Raw genomic sequence first — 15,685 nt, 5'->3', positions numbered from 1 at the left:
CGATAGCCGGTCGCGCATGAACGAATGTACGTGACCCTTCATGATCATTGAATAGCTGTAGGATCCTGGAATTCCGTTACTTCTATTCTCTCTCTCTCTCTCTCTCTCTCTCTCTCTCTCTCTCTCTTCTCTATGTCATTCTCTGATAACCGCCCGATGATCGTCGAGAATCTTGAATTTATCTGGATTTATCGCGCGATTCTATTATATTTTCCAAGTATCACTGTTATTGTTTTGAAACGTTTATTTTCTATACATCTTTTTGTTTTATCAAATTCGTGATGTTTAGTTTCCTTCAAATTTTACATGGATTATTTTGTAATTTTTATTTTAAATAAATTATTTTTATTTTATTATTTTTAATGAATAGTATCTTTATTTGAGGGGGGGAAAAAAAAACAAAATTGAAAAATAGACAAAAGTTGATTTATATACATGTTTACGTATGTGTGTATATATATAAATATATAAGAACCTTTTAAATTTTAATTTCCATTAGCATTTCCACTCTGATTACAGATTACACAAATATAAAGTTTTCGGAGTAAAGATAGCGTTTACTAATTTATGTTATATTCAAATTGGCGAAAATCGTCTCCTCTACTCTTTTGAAAAGTAATATTCTGTAAAGAGATAAGGTACTTATTTATTTTTTCTTCTTTTCGCGATTCATCTTTTATTTCATGGTGTCCAGCCATTCTCTTGACTTTGTTCGGGTGTTTCTTTCTATCTCTCCTTTTAGCCCCTTGTGTCTGGACCAGATGCTGCACGAAATCGTTTCGCATTGGCGAGAGGTTCCCTCTTGGTGCCCAAACGAGTTTTAAATTGCTCTGCCGAGGATATTTGAATGCGAAAGCACGCGACGATGCGAAATTGACTGCCTAAACGCACCTGTTGGCCCATTTCGTCGATTCTAAACCCTCTGGCCTTGCCCTTGAGGTTCTGATACGTTGTATCAGATCGTTATTACAGCGTCATTGAGCTTAACCATTTAGGTACTATGTCAGAACGAAATATATTTTGCGAAGTAGAATATCGATGAAAAACAGTAGATTAAAAAAAATTGAAAGTAATTTTTACAAAGATATGTACGTAATATATATTTAAAATTTTGTAGACATAAATTTCTCGCGTGCATTTTAAACTACATAATAATATATATATATATATGGTAATTAAATAATAGGATATAATGGAATAATTTGGAAGACGGTTGGACGGTTGAAATATAATGATCTCGAGTCTTATTTGATTTATCGTCGAGAATAAGAAAGAAATTTCTTAAGTTTGGCGGGAGAGAGGGGGAGCGAGAAATTAAATCAGAAATTATGTGACAGGTAGTTGGGTGCGTGACGCGCTAAACGTTACGCCCTAAATGTATAAGTTTTAATCTAATTTATAATCTTGCATAAATCCCGAATCTGAAGACATTTTGTCGAGTTTCTCGTCAACAAATTTTTATGACGAGCAATATTCCGTTTTATTTTCTCGTCGCGTAAGCTAAAGTCGAAATTTGAAAACGTCAATATTTCGATTCTTTATATTTATTATATTTATTATACGATAGATTATACTTTCTGTCCAGACACATATACAAACTTTGTCAAAAATAGAGAGCTGTTTTAGAAATTATGAGACGCGTGTGTACTAAACTTTATTTATTTGTTAATTATAAAGTAGAGTAAATTATTTACTGTGAAAATATTAAATTTAATATTAAAAATATTAAAAATAATACTTCCAAATATAATTGCGTTTGTTATGTATAATTTTTTATCTTGTCTGACTTAAAAAATGTGCCGTATTTTTAAATTCGATAAAATAGAGTTTCGATTAATGCTACATCATCTTATGTAAATTGAGAATTATTTCTTTCTTATCTACAAGTATGTTAACATTGAACAAAATATCCAATTATTTTGATTTAGAATATAAGAATGGGCGGATAGAGAAAAAGAGATTTATGTGCTATATAGTTATGTATTACATATTATATAAAATTTTTATGTAGAGCGACGTTCGCATTATGCGAACACTCACAAGTTAATAGACTTATACGAGAAGAAGCGCATCTCCATTTCACATCCTGACCGTGATCCCGATCTCAGGTATCACGTGGTCACATAATCCTCCTATAATCCGACCAATAGAATCGAGATGAAAAAAAAATTCAATTTAGCGGCTGTCCAGGTTGACGAGGATAACCCGAGTGGCGGAGAGAATCTCGCGCCGGTCCAGAGATTTGGATTCGCTATCGTTCGCGACTCCAGATCATCCTAGATAAGGGAGAGATACACTCTTCGGGATAATGATTAGGTCTTCCGTTCGCGAAAGCGGGATGTATTCATAGTGCTTTGCGTACGCCAGACACGGGCATCGCGAAATGGTCGATGCAGTTCCCAACGAGTGCTTCGCGTTCCGTAATTCATGTTCCGTCACGGAGGAATCGGAGGAGAACGGGCGCGGCGGTTTGCCTACTTATTTATTTATTCAAACGAGCTTTATCCCGAAGTTTTTCAAATTCAAGAGATCATTTATCTCGCAGAGATTATTTTAGTTTGTCATCTCCAATTTTGTTTTTCATATCACAACACTGATATATTTAAATATATTACATATAAATGTATAAATAATTTCTCTCTCTCTCTCTCTCTCTCCCTTATTCTAAAATAAAATTCTTTCAAATTTTTTTCTTGATATCTTGATTAGCGGAGATGAAAAAGATTTATTTTAATTTATTTTTCGAATGTATGGAGTAAACTCTACATCAAGTATACGTGACATAAGGTGAGATAATTGGATCGAGTTATTTATTCGGTATCCTAGAACCATTCTTTAGAAAAACAACAAACAAAATATCTATAATATATGCTAATGATAGTGTGCGCGCACAGTTGCGATAATTCAGTCTACACATTCAGAGGCCAAACTATCGAACAGACCTTGCCATCAAGTAGCTCAATGGGCAATCAAAGGTACAAATTGCATATCGGCGCGCACTAGATGAGAGCTCTCTTTGTGCAAGTTTTTGTGCATCGGTCGATTTTTCATCGGGACGAAGTGTGCTCGTAGAGAGAATAACCCCTTTACCCACGAATCTTTTCATCCTCGTCACTACCACCATCGTCATCAGTATGCTTAAAGGATGGCAGAGACGAAGGATTCGGCATCGTCGGTTTCGCGAGGTACCGCGCCAAATTAGCAGCTCCTTTGTGCTGCCATTCGCTCGCTGTCAGCTGATGAATTCAGTTTGCCTTGGCCGTCGCACAGACACGGTACACGTTACAGATACACGCGCGTGTGTTTCACAGAACTCTCTTCTTCTCCCCAAGTCGCATATTTCAATCCGAGATCCGCTCGTCATTCTTCCCGGAAGTCGCCCTTCGGGCGATGCTGGGCGAGCAGCTGGGGGGAAGGGAGAGACGGAAAAATGAGGAGCGTGCTGAAGAGCGAAGTAATTCGGGCCAATGTTCGCGACGTCAAACCCTCGACGGCAAACCGATCTTACCGACGAGGCTATCTCGACCTTTCTCGCGGATTGTTATTAACCTTTAACGGTCCGATTTTATGCCATCCGGATGGCGTGGAGCTCGACGCTTTAAATTAATTGCCTTTTGTCACGTAGCGGTAAAAACTGTAGCGATATTACGTTGCTTGTCATTTTGAGACGATGGCTTGACTGAAGAAACGTGGCGAGATTTCTTCTTCCTCTTCTTCTTCTTCTTCTTTTTTTTTCCCCCCGGCGTGTGATAAATCTATGCCTACTGATGTCATGTAGATCAACATGGTAATTTTTATGGACTTTCTTCATTTACGCAAATAACTTTGCAGCGTATAAAAATAATTGGAAATAAATTTATCGGAATTTGGGAGAATTGCCTTTCTATTAATAAATGTAAAAGACTCGAAAGTTTTGTGATTAATAACCATTTATCTTTTAATCTTACGGAGAAAACTTTAAATCATTAAAATTCTTGCTTTACGATACTGCTTTAGAGAGTTAAAGTTGCTAAAACGCGTTGAAATATTGAGGAAATTTGTAAGATTTAAAAGAACCAAGTCCTCTACAAATCTTTGATGCTGAAGATAGCGCAGACTAAACACGACAAGATTTTATTGAGAGTGGTATATCCCGGAATATCGGAATGTATGATCGTGTCTCGCACGAAGCATAAGTAAAATGAGGTCCGATCTAATACAAGGTCATTTATATTTGCCGCTTTTGTACTCGATTGATCTATGTTCGATGTTGGAATTTACGGCGGCCTATTCATCCATCATGCGCGGAAATTCGACAGGGGATCTCTCTGAAGATTGTATAGAAGCTTTTAATTTTGATATAGGGGCGTTTTTTTTTTTCTAGAAAGGGCACTTGTGAATTTTTTAAAGTTGATTGAATTACAAGAGCGAACGAGATAGACATTAATTGAATAGATTTACTTTTTATATTGGTATATGTATAATCGACTGTTCCAACGAGAACCGCTCTTAAGGGCTGTAAATGAAGGGTATAGAAAACATTCGAAACGAGTTGGAACGGCCGTGATTTCTCATGAAGGAACAAACCTGTCCGTATGTTAATATCGGCTTTAATCAACACTATCGTGAGCTTAAATTACCATTAGTCCCAGATTTATTCCGACTCGCGGTACGGTCGTTCGGTTTACGTTGCCCTTCGAGATTCCTCGTAATTCGCGCTAGAAGCTCCATCAGTCGTCGATTCGATTAATCGCCATGACTAGGCCGCGCCAAGAATTCCGGGGAATGTTAAAACCCCCGCGCGGATCGATGCTCTTTTCGCATTATGACTTTTGTCGGTCGTTAAAATTAACTGCCGCAAGCCGATTGATCGTAATTATCGGCTCTCAAATCGAAATTGACTCTACGCTCAAATTATCGTTCGCGCACGACAACATCATTCAGCGCAGGTACATTCTTCTCCCTCCCCCATTAAATACGACGCCAGCCGATCGTATCTATCGACGAGGAACGATGATCGTTAGCATTTACATTATACGATTATCGAAGTGGAGAGGGGGCTTAATGTATTCTCACGATTTCTTCGATTATAACGGCGAGACTCGTTGGTTGAGTTATCGTTATTACCGTGGCTCTAAAAAAATGTTTGCATATTTAAAAGAACAGTTCGGTTTCTATCTCTCTCTCTCTCTCTCTCTCTCTCTTTTTCTTACATGGATTTTTTTTTATTAAATCGCATCACATTCGACGGATTTTTCCGTGATAAGCGTTCGTAGGATATATCCATGTTTAACGGATTTAATTGGTAATGCCGAGCATTTACGACTCGCGCGATTATTACACGAGAGGAGGGAAGACTGATAACGCGCCTGCTAATTACGGATATTGAAAATACCTCTGTGGCACTTCATTCTCACACATAGGAACGAAACCGTTATAGTCGGATCAGCAGCCCGGTTACGCCATTTTCTCACATCCTCCATTTATACGAGGTATAAATTCTCTATTCACGCACATACTCTCTCCCTCTCTCTCTCTCTCTCTCTCCGTTAATACGACGTCAAGAGTTAAGTGCGCAACGAAGTATGCAGAGTCGGCTGGTGATTATGTAATTGCGTAATTATGTAACGAACGAGAAAAGCGGCGAGAATTTCTTCATCGCGCGTTCGCGCCAATTTTGAGATTACGTTTTAATAAAATAAAAATAGTTATGCTCTTTTTATCCGTATATATATATGCGATAAAAAATACAAAATATATTTCATTGTTTATTTTATCAATATGTTTATATAATGTGCTGTTCAAATGATATAACAATCGCTTCATTCTAATAATTAAATTTTAATAACGTACATGTTTGTACATCATCGATATATCGTGCTGTTATATGCGACGTGTTAGCTAATCGAATTAAAATATAAAAAGAAAAAGATGCGCGTCGTATGCCAATCGGATGAACAATTGACACTAGTATGACTCTTGTTCTCGGTGCATCTAATTAAATTACAAGTCGACTGTGCACATCACTGTCGCTTCGAGCTGATCTGTATGACTGATGTTAACCACATTAACGGAAAGATCTCTTGATCTTCATATTAGAATATCGCATGATCATGATGCGTGTATTTTTTAATCTCCTCCCCCCCCCCCCCCACACACACACACACACACTGGCAGTTATTCTTTAAATATATAAAACAAATTTTTGTTACTATTTAGATTCTTAAAACGTAAAAATTTCTTTGCGATCGAGATCAAAAAATTCGAGTCCAAAACAAGAGAATTGTTTTAATTATATATGAAGTGTCAAAATATACACGGGCGTTTCTTTTTATTGGAATTAATTTTTTATCTAGAAATTGACGATTCGCCTCGAGTTTGGCAAACGTAACGATGAGTATAGATGAATTTATTTTAACGTGTAAAATCTAAAATATCGAGGAGTGAAGTTTACAGTAAATTTTCGATGAACAATGGGTCGCGTATCGTGTACATGTACATTATATATATATATATATATATATATATCGTTCTCGGGTTCTGGGTGGTTCAGAATTCTTCGGCGAGTTTAAGAAAAATTTACGCTACGGACACGTTACAGGCTTTTTCGTTCCAATCGACGATCGAACGTAACAACAAACTCGGGTGTTGAAGTATTTACGGTCTCTTCGAAACAATGCTTACAATGCGCCGTGCGTACCGTGTCCCTGACGTTGCTCGCTCAACTTCTTCTCGCTACGAAAAGGTGTACGACAGGTAGAGAGAGAAAAAAAGAATGGTTTCTCTGATTTCCGGTGATCATTTGTATGAACTTTCGCATCTTACGAGTGATATATTCATCACAAGAATTAATGTCATTATATCACGATTGAAGATGTATCTTGTATATAGGATTGATAGAAACGCGAATAATTAAGAGCTGTGCCGTAATCGGATTCATCGACAAAATTGTTGATTTTTTTTTTTTCCCCCGCTGCATCGAACGAATATCGAACGACTCGTTGCAAAGTGCGACGAGTCTTTTCGGTATCGTTCCATTTCTACACGTAAGAACACGTGGAAAATATCGGCGAAGCGGCGGCGGTAAGGTAACGCCGTTGGCGGATGGAGCCCCCTGGGGAAGAACCAGAAGGCCATTATACGATGTACCAACCATTCGACCGGCCAAGCCCATTACCATTTATCCTGGTAGCCGCGTGCCGGAATCGGAATTCGTACTTTTGCGGGTCGAGCGTACCGCGAGCGAATTTATAATGATAAGGATCTCCTTGTTGCGTAGCCCGTAATCGGCATCCTAGATTATGGAGGATACCGATTGTTCGTTGACTGGTTTCAAGGTGAATCCCGGTGAAAGCTCAAGTCGGAAATGTCTGCCCATCTTAATTAACCTCGGAATTGCGAACCGCGATAGAGAGAAAGAGAGAGAGAGAGAGAGAGTTCGCATCTAGCCAAACGACCAAATGTCATACGATCTTTTCGTGTAAAATTTAAAATAGCGTTATATACATATTTATATAAACTTTCAAAGAGATGAAATCCAAGAAATTTTTATGCCAGAGATTCAATTGAAATTCATCAATTAAATTATTTCCCGATCCATTTGGATTATATGCGACAATAATTAATCATTAATTTTTCTCAAATCCATAATTTTTTATCCCGAGATCGAGAAATGGCACGATCAACCGTGACGATCAATATTATCAGCAGACACGCCGTGAAGAGTGAGAAGGAGAAGAGAGAAAGCGGGACAGAGAGAGAGAGAGAGAGAGAGAGAGAGAGAGAGAGAGAGAGAGAGATGGGGGAAAAAAGGATTGGCGAAGAAAACCGAAGAGCGGAATTTATTATATTATGGGGATCGTATGTCCTGTAAGAGCAGCCGTGAAAGTGCACCGCGCCTGTAACCGAGAAAACTGCACCGCGCGCGGTCTCTCCTTTACGATTCCACCGCCACTCGACATTCCGGCTCTCCGTTACGCGCATATGATTAAGTTAGCGGTAGATCATAGCCGCTTGATGAATTATCGGCTAATCGGCGAATATCTTTCTTTCCCTCTCGTGGAACGACTTTTACGAGAGAAGTCTTTGGCGAATGAAACGGCAACACGCGCGAGAAAACTAGCGAGGGATCTCTCTCTCTCTCTCTCTCTCTCTCTCTCTCTTTGTTTTTCTTATAAAACTCGCGTTCCCACAATGCAATTACGAAAGTACAATCTCGCCACGAAATACATTTAACTTGTCGAATCACTCCTGTTCCCCGCGAATTTTATTCTATTAAAGAACGGACAACTAATTTGAGGCATTAAACTGTTCAAATTCGAGCAATCGCAATAAAGATGCTTTAATTAGCGATAATAGCAAAAAATAAAAACAAGTAGAATTGGGCAAATTAGAAACTTGCACGTCGCCTCCTCATCATTTTATTTTACAAAGCTTAAACTGCTTTAAGCATACGGTTTTTTCAATTTTTGCTTCCTCATAGAGGAAGCTTTGTCAACGAAATGAAAAGATAAAGAAGCAATATGCTATTTTCTAATTTACACACCTTTTTTTATTTTTGTATAATTCCAAATTTTATAAAAAATGAATTCTTTCACCGATCCTCACTAAATTCAATATCAAACATCCTTTAATAATATTATATTCGTGTAAAAAAATTTAATTCGATATCTCAAATTTTACGAAAGTTACAGCGTGCGCAGACATTTTTCAAGAAATTAAAAATTTTATAAAAAATGAATCCTTTCACCGATACTCGTCAAATTCAGTACCAATCATCCTTTAATAATACTCTATTTATATAAAAAAATTTAATCCGATATCTCAAATTTTCCGAAAGTTACAGCGTGCGCAGACATTTTTCAAGAAATTAAAAATTTTATAAAAAAATAAACCCTTTCACCGATACTCACGAAATTCAGTAGCAACCATCCTTTGATAATACTTTATCCGTCTAAAAAAATTCAACCTGATATCTCAAAATTTGCGAAAGTTACAATGTATACAGACATTTCTCAAAAAAATTCAAAATTTTATAAAAAATCAATCTTTTCATCGATTCTCATCAAATTCAATACCAACCATCCTCGAATGATACTCTATTCGTGTAAAGAAAATTTAACCCGATATCTGAAAAATTGCAAAAGTTAGAGGTTGTACAATATATCGCGTACATACACACACACACACACACACACACACACATACAGACATTTTTTAGGAGTATGATTTTTGGAACATCCTAAACGCATTGGCGTAGAAAAGACGAAAAAAAAAAAAATGTCACGAAAACAAAACTTACTCTATAAGGAAGCAATTGTGAAAATCTCCCAAGTTTTTTCAGATTGTGTCGAATACTCGGAAGAAAGACCCGTACCGTTATTGAAACGGCAATCTTACGTAATACCCGCGAATTCGAACGTTATTTCGCGATTTACTCCGACATCACGTACGACACGCTTCTTGCAGCATTTCGTATCCGTCGATACGCCTTTACTTATCCTTGCGTGGCTATTGCCACTCATCGACGACGTTTCCGCGAGTGCATCCGCGAGAAGATCAGACGCGGCAGATCAGGTGGAATTTACTATCGCGATAATCGTTCGCTCCCTCTCTCTCTCTCTCTCTCTCTCTCTCTCTCTCTCTCGATTATATAACGCGTATACATGACATCTGCATTCTGTCCGATTGCTGACGATCAACTGCATATGAAAAGTTATTTTCCGCTCGTTTCATTTATCTCGGATCGAATTATTCTCAATCCTACGAATATAAAATGTGTTTTAAAATCATTGGATATTTTTTTCAACACATTTCTCTATAACATGAAATTTTCATTAATTCATTAGACGAACGAAGAGACTTTTAGTAAAAAGACATTTAATTTTGAAACATTTTGCATATAAATTCCAGCCCGATTGCTGACGATCAACTGCATATGAAAAGTTATTTTCCGCTCGTTTCATTTATCTCGGATCGAATTATTCTCAATCCTACGAATATAAAATGTGTTTTAAAATCATTGGATATTTTTTTCAACACATTTCTCTATAACATGAAATTTTCATTAATTCATTAGACGAACGAAGAGACTTTTAGTAAAAAGACATTTAATTTTGAAACATTTTGCATATAAATTCCAGCGCGATCTATCATTAGATATTGCGCGCCGTTATTTGCGTTCGGTGTTACTAATTATAATGTTTCGCATACTTTGGTGTTTTTGTTTGCCTTAATGAACGCTGTGCACCCTCGAGAATGAGGTAAGTGCATTTGCAAATTGCAGAGATTCAATTATAACGCGCGCGCGCGCGCAAACGGTTGCAAAAGTACGATAATAATTTGTGTCAAGGCTTAATTTATTTCGGATTATTTATGATGTAAGGCGACCGACTTTTGAAAGAGGAAAAAGATTTCAAAAAAGACTGTTATATTCTACATATATATATATATATATAAATTAGAACACGCGCACATATACACAGAAATAAATTGATGAAAAGAAATAAGACAAAATTCAGGATACTTAACAAGACGAGATATATATCTCAAGAAACGTTAATATATTTAGAAAAATAAATATTAATGCGATAAAAAATAGCAGCAGAGTATCGCAATGCGATAATTTAATCAATGTAATTAGAAGACGCGTTAAGACTCGAGTTTAACGGATTCTAGCGAATTTATAAATAGACTCTGTCAGTAGCGTTTGGAGATAAGAATGTTTGCCGAATGCGCTACTGTGCGGTTATCAAGAGTCATGAATTATGTATATTTCTGTAAATTATAATCAGCGCGCTCATTATACGACACCTGCCTAAACCGCAGGAACGATTATTCTAGCGCGCGCGATCGATTCCTGAAACGTCATCGTACGCGCGGGCATTCCTTTCGAGCTCTAGTCACGTGCTCACTTTCTAACACGTGCAAGTGGGGAGAATCGAATCGATTACTTTCCTTGGTTCCTCGGTCGACCGTTAAGCGGCGCGTAAGCGAATGTACAACTCGTAATCAAGTTCCGTCACAAACGGTATATAAAGCCTGCGAAAGCGGTTGCTGGTATCGCTTCTCGGCTCATTGAGCTAAGATCAAAAGTGTAGTATCTGTTCTTATCAGCTTAATATCTGATACAATCCCCATAGGGGATTCAGAATATTAAACTGATTTTTGAAAAGAGGCGGATGTACGGGGCTTGCTCCGACTCTGCCACGGGTCGACCCAACATTGCAGTAGCGTTGGGACTGGCCCTACGATAAGTTCTAAAGATAAAAATTTATATTTACATTTAAGAGAGAGAGAGAGAGGTATATATATTTATCGATATATATTCTCTAAAGAATTTTTTAGCGTCAAGTTATATATTATATATATATTTGAGACTTATATTTGAAACTTCATCGCGTTATTATCATCTGTAATCTTTGGAGTCGTTATTGTCTCGCGAGCGGAACGAATTCGATACGGAGACCCCCGTTGTTAATGATAATCGCTAACTATGAGGAACGATCCCCTCGATACGACTCCATTACGGAAATTAATCGCTCCGCCGGAGCGAACGGTGCAAATCGTTTTTCAATAATCAGTAATCACGGAGATGCGCAGCCCCGTTGCTCGTCCTCTCTTTACGAGGTCTTCGTTTCCTTTCCCCTCTCTCGTTTCTGCTCCCCCCTCCGTATACGAAGCGACTCTTCGCTCTCCCTTTCGTTCTTCCCCTTCGAGAGAATACGCGCGTAGATCAGTGCCCTCCAACCTTTTCGCACGCGAGATTTTCTTACGGGTGGTCTCCCTCGCGGAAGCGCATCATCTTGACACGTGACCCGCCACGTCAGATCACGCGCATAGCACGATCTTTATCGATTTTTTCACTTGTGTGTAAATCTGAAAACATGCTTTCGCGTTTGCTTAAATTCGCCTGTAATATTTTGCTACTACTGCTGGTAACATAAGGCAAGCAATTTCTAGCAATCGTCAATTGGAATAAATTATTTATTTATTATGAATATTATTTTATTTCAAAGCCGCATTGTTTTTATTTGGAATCTCAATATTCGCAAATATATATATATATTTAGCAATGAAAACGCCAAAGAAACAGGAAACTCGTTAATGTCGTCTTACGTTAAAAAAAAAAAAATCTGTTCTCGTGTTCGACTCGCGTGTTGGCATTACAATCGTCGGCGATAATTTAATGACACTTTAACGATGATTTGATGCACCGTGTTTCCGACCGTCCTTATAAAGGGAGGGAGATATCTATTACTCGCTACTACTTCAATAGTCGGATTCTTTCGAAACGTTACGATTACGCGATTGTCGTGATGTATTCTTATTCGCATATCGTTCTATCGGATAGAGCGTGCCATTGCGCGAGTGGGGAATTTTACAAGCGATACCCAGATTAATTGGTTGGTTAATGAATCGATAGTTCGTTACGAGGGGACATAATTACGCGGCGCGACGTAAAATTAATCGAACGGCGCCGGCGGCGATAAAAAGGCGATCCAGCGAGACGATAAATATGGGTAAATGTTAAAAACGGGTGATAGGGAAGGAAGGGAGAAAGCGAGGATAAAGGACGGGAGGAACATAAGCAGGTTCAATTTAAGTCGTTATACGAGACTCGCTATTCATTCCGTCTCCTATCCCGCAGATAGTCCATTATATGTCAAATACTCGATTATTTTTTTTTTTTTTTTATACATGATAAAATTAAAATTATTCCAACGGTAATATATATATAAGTATCCCCATAAACGAGCGTTATAGAATGCTATATGACATTGAACGATCATATGCGAGTAATATAATATCGAAGACGCTCTATGGTATCGGCGAAAGTGACTTTTAACGCGAGTTTATTAATCGCTTCTAGTAACATCTTTTTCACTGTCGTGTGAAAAATCATCCGTGAATTATGTTTGAAATTATCATTATATATTTAGAAACATTCATAGGTCTCATTTTCATTTCGTATTAATTAATGAGAATAAAAAAAAAAGAAACGATATTTATTTAACAATAAAAGATACATTATCGAATATTGAAAGTAAATCGCTAAGTTTTACGGTAAAATTTTCATATAAACACGCAAGACTTTATAACGTATAATTTTTTATTTATCGTACTTTAAGCAGAGCTTTATATCTTTCTAAATAATATTTATTTTATAATGATATGCGGATGTATGCGTATATCTATCTCATTAGATCTCATCCTTTACGAAAGTCATCGTCGATTACATTTCTCGCGATTTCGCTCGCGCGCATCGATCTTTGCACGCGATCATCTTTTTCTTATTATTTAATTTACCGCTAATCAAACCTTCTTCGAGCGGAAAATAGAAGGCGCTGCCTGAAAACGAGTACGTTTATCCATCGCGTGGAAGGGTATTCCCCTCTCTCGCGTGTGTTCGTGTTAACCCTTTAATTGATCGCCTGAAGCGAGCCCTGTCTACCTGGTGGCGGTTGCGAAAAGCCTCTCGATCCATTTCCGTTTTTTTTTTTTTCTTTTTTACGATGCGAGTAGTAATTTCCGATTAAATAAAATTGTTCTTTCCTACGTAACATATGTCACGTATGTTGGTGTTTGAAAATAATATTCTCGTATTGTTGTTACGCGATATTTTCATAACGATTTAAAAATTCAAGATAATCGTAAAAATACAATAATTATCATATTTACAAAGTGAAATTCGCACATCGGTTCTCTATCCTGCATTTATAATATATTTTCAAACGTCAATTTATCTCTCTACTCGTGATACGCACGGTCAGCTTTCCTTGCGAAGCTTAGATAGCGATAAAACTGTCTTAAGGTTTTGCACGAGATATTCACGACTCTCAAATCGGCTCTCTCGCGCGAAAAAGGGAGATGCGATTTCGTTTAAAGAGGAGCGCGTGAGTAAACTGTTCGATGGGACAGCGTATCGTCGACTAGAAGACAAGAAAGTTTTTGACCGGTTGGCTAGATACGGCCGTATGATTGAAGTCGGTTGCACGTTCTACGATCGGTAGCGAAGTCGTTTAGCGAGAGGTAAAAGAGGCGAGAGCGTCAACGAGTCGTCGCGCGAAGTGACAGGATGCGCTGGACCGGAAAATTCTTCAGCAACGAGGAATGTACGAGTAGAGAACTTCAGCATGCCGTCAACATTCCGTTGAGTCTTTTCGCGCGAATTGTCTCGCTTGTAATCCTCGACACATTGGCAAGATTAAATGGACATGGCCGAGTCGAGCTTGTTGATCGTGTTATTTGATAAGATTTAGGAATCTTGTAAATTACGGAAAATTTTATTTATCTCTTTTTCTCTTCTTTCGCGACAAAAGTAGATGATTCTGCAACAGTTTATGTAAAAAAAAAAAAAAAAAAAAAAAAAAAAAAAAAAAAAAAAAAATGTATTGCGTAAGATGCTTCTTTCTCTTATCATTCCAACAATGACATTCGCGCCAGTACAAAGTATACTGTGTCTTCGTCTTTGGATTATCTTCCGCTTTCCCGGCGGCGTGTGCTTTATCGTTCGCGATCATGTTCCCCTTTCGAAGGGCAAGGGCATATCGTGAACTTCACCCGCAGAAGAAGAAGGATTCTACGAGTTGGAGCGATCGGGAGGAATTGTTCCTTGCTAGATGAGAATAAAATCGCGAGCGAAGCGACCGATTCTTCTCTCACTCTCTCTCTCTCTCTCTCTCTCTCTCGACGACTGTCGAAGGAAGGAAGAGCCTTCGCTTCCAGATCCTGCGTTCGCGAGAGACCCTTTCCTTCCTTCGGCTTCTTCTGGCCGTTGTTGCGGCCTCTCTCTCTCTCTCTCTCGCAGCGACAGGATAAGTAAGGGTAACTACGTCTCAATAGTCTCCATGGTGGTAAACCAAGGAGCACGAATCCTAATACGGAATTGCTTCCAACAACCACCATCATCGTTATCAGCAACAGCACTGAAGCGAACGAAGAAGAACGACTATGGGGGCGAGGATCGGAAGGAGGAGGAGGAGGCGAAGCAGAGAGTAGACGCTAGAAGGAAGGGCAAAGAGTACTGTAAATTATTATTGCCGCTAGTTTTCTTGCTCGGGAAGCACTGGATAGTCTGCCTACTGCCACGTCGTACGCGTTACCGCGCTACTTATTCTCGTATCTATCTACCCGCGGCAAGAGTCTTCCCCTTCATTCTACTTCTCGTCTTCTCCATCCCTTTCTCTTCGTATTCTCTCTTCGTCTTTCTCGGTCAAGTTTCGCGACGCAGCAACGTCGTTGCTGTTCGCGACCGGCGATTGCTCTTCTTTCTGGCTGCGATTGTTCCGGTATGTCGAGAGAAGTTACGTTCGATAAGAAACGAGAGAGCCTCTTGGACGGCTATCGCGCATCGCGGATTTAAGTCTCCTTTATTCGATTTCGCAACTCACACTCTCTTGCACGGCCGCCTTCACCTGTCAATAATTATGGAAGTTTATGATGATTAACATCATCAAGAATTGATCTATTCGCTGTTGTCATTTCAATCGACTCGAAAATTGATCATTCGCTTTCGTCCTTTTGTTAGATAAATGTTGAATAAGTATTTTTCAGAGGCGTCTGTTTGGAGAAATATTAGTTTGAAGAGAGAAGCCTAGACATCGCATTGTCAAGCTTGATCTTATAACACACATATACGAAGAACGTTAAAATACACGTAAAACTACTATGAAAGGAGGGAAAAAAAAAAAACGATAGCGTATAG

The 15,685-nt window shown here is 38.4% G+C and overlaps 1 protein-coding gene and 1 non-coding gene across 2 annotated transcripts in view; both read left to right on the top strand.

The window, feature by feature from the left end:
- Osp (myosin phosphatase Rho interacting protein outspread) overlaps positions 1-15,685 on the top strand; it is a 168,181-nt gene that overhangs the window by 103,263 nt on the left and 49,233 nt on the right.
- Positions 11,040-11,233, top strand: LOC138941927 (U2 spliceosomal RNA). The gene has a single exon (XR_011448211.1). It is a non-coding gene; the product is annotated as a U2 spliceosomal RNA (small nuclear RNA).

This window comes from Polyergus mexicanus, unplaced genomic scaffold (assembly GCF_030449975.1).
Source record: "Polyergus mexicanus isolate NDT 795.1 unplaced genomic scaffold, iyPolMexi1.0 SCAF_20, whole genome shotgun sequence".
NCBI lineage: Eukaryota > Metazoa > Arthropoda > Insecta > Hymenoptera > Formicidae > Polyergus > Polyergus mexicanus.
The sequence above is the reverse complement of the archived record's forward strand: the minus strand, read 5'-3'. Positions and strand labels throughout refer to the sequence as shown.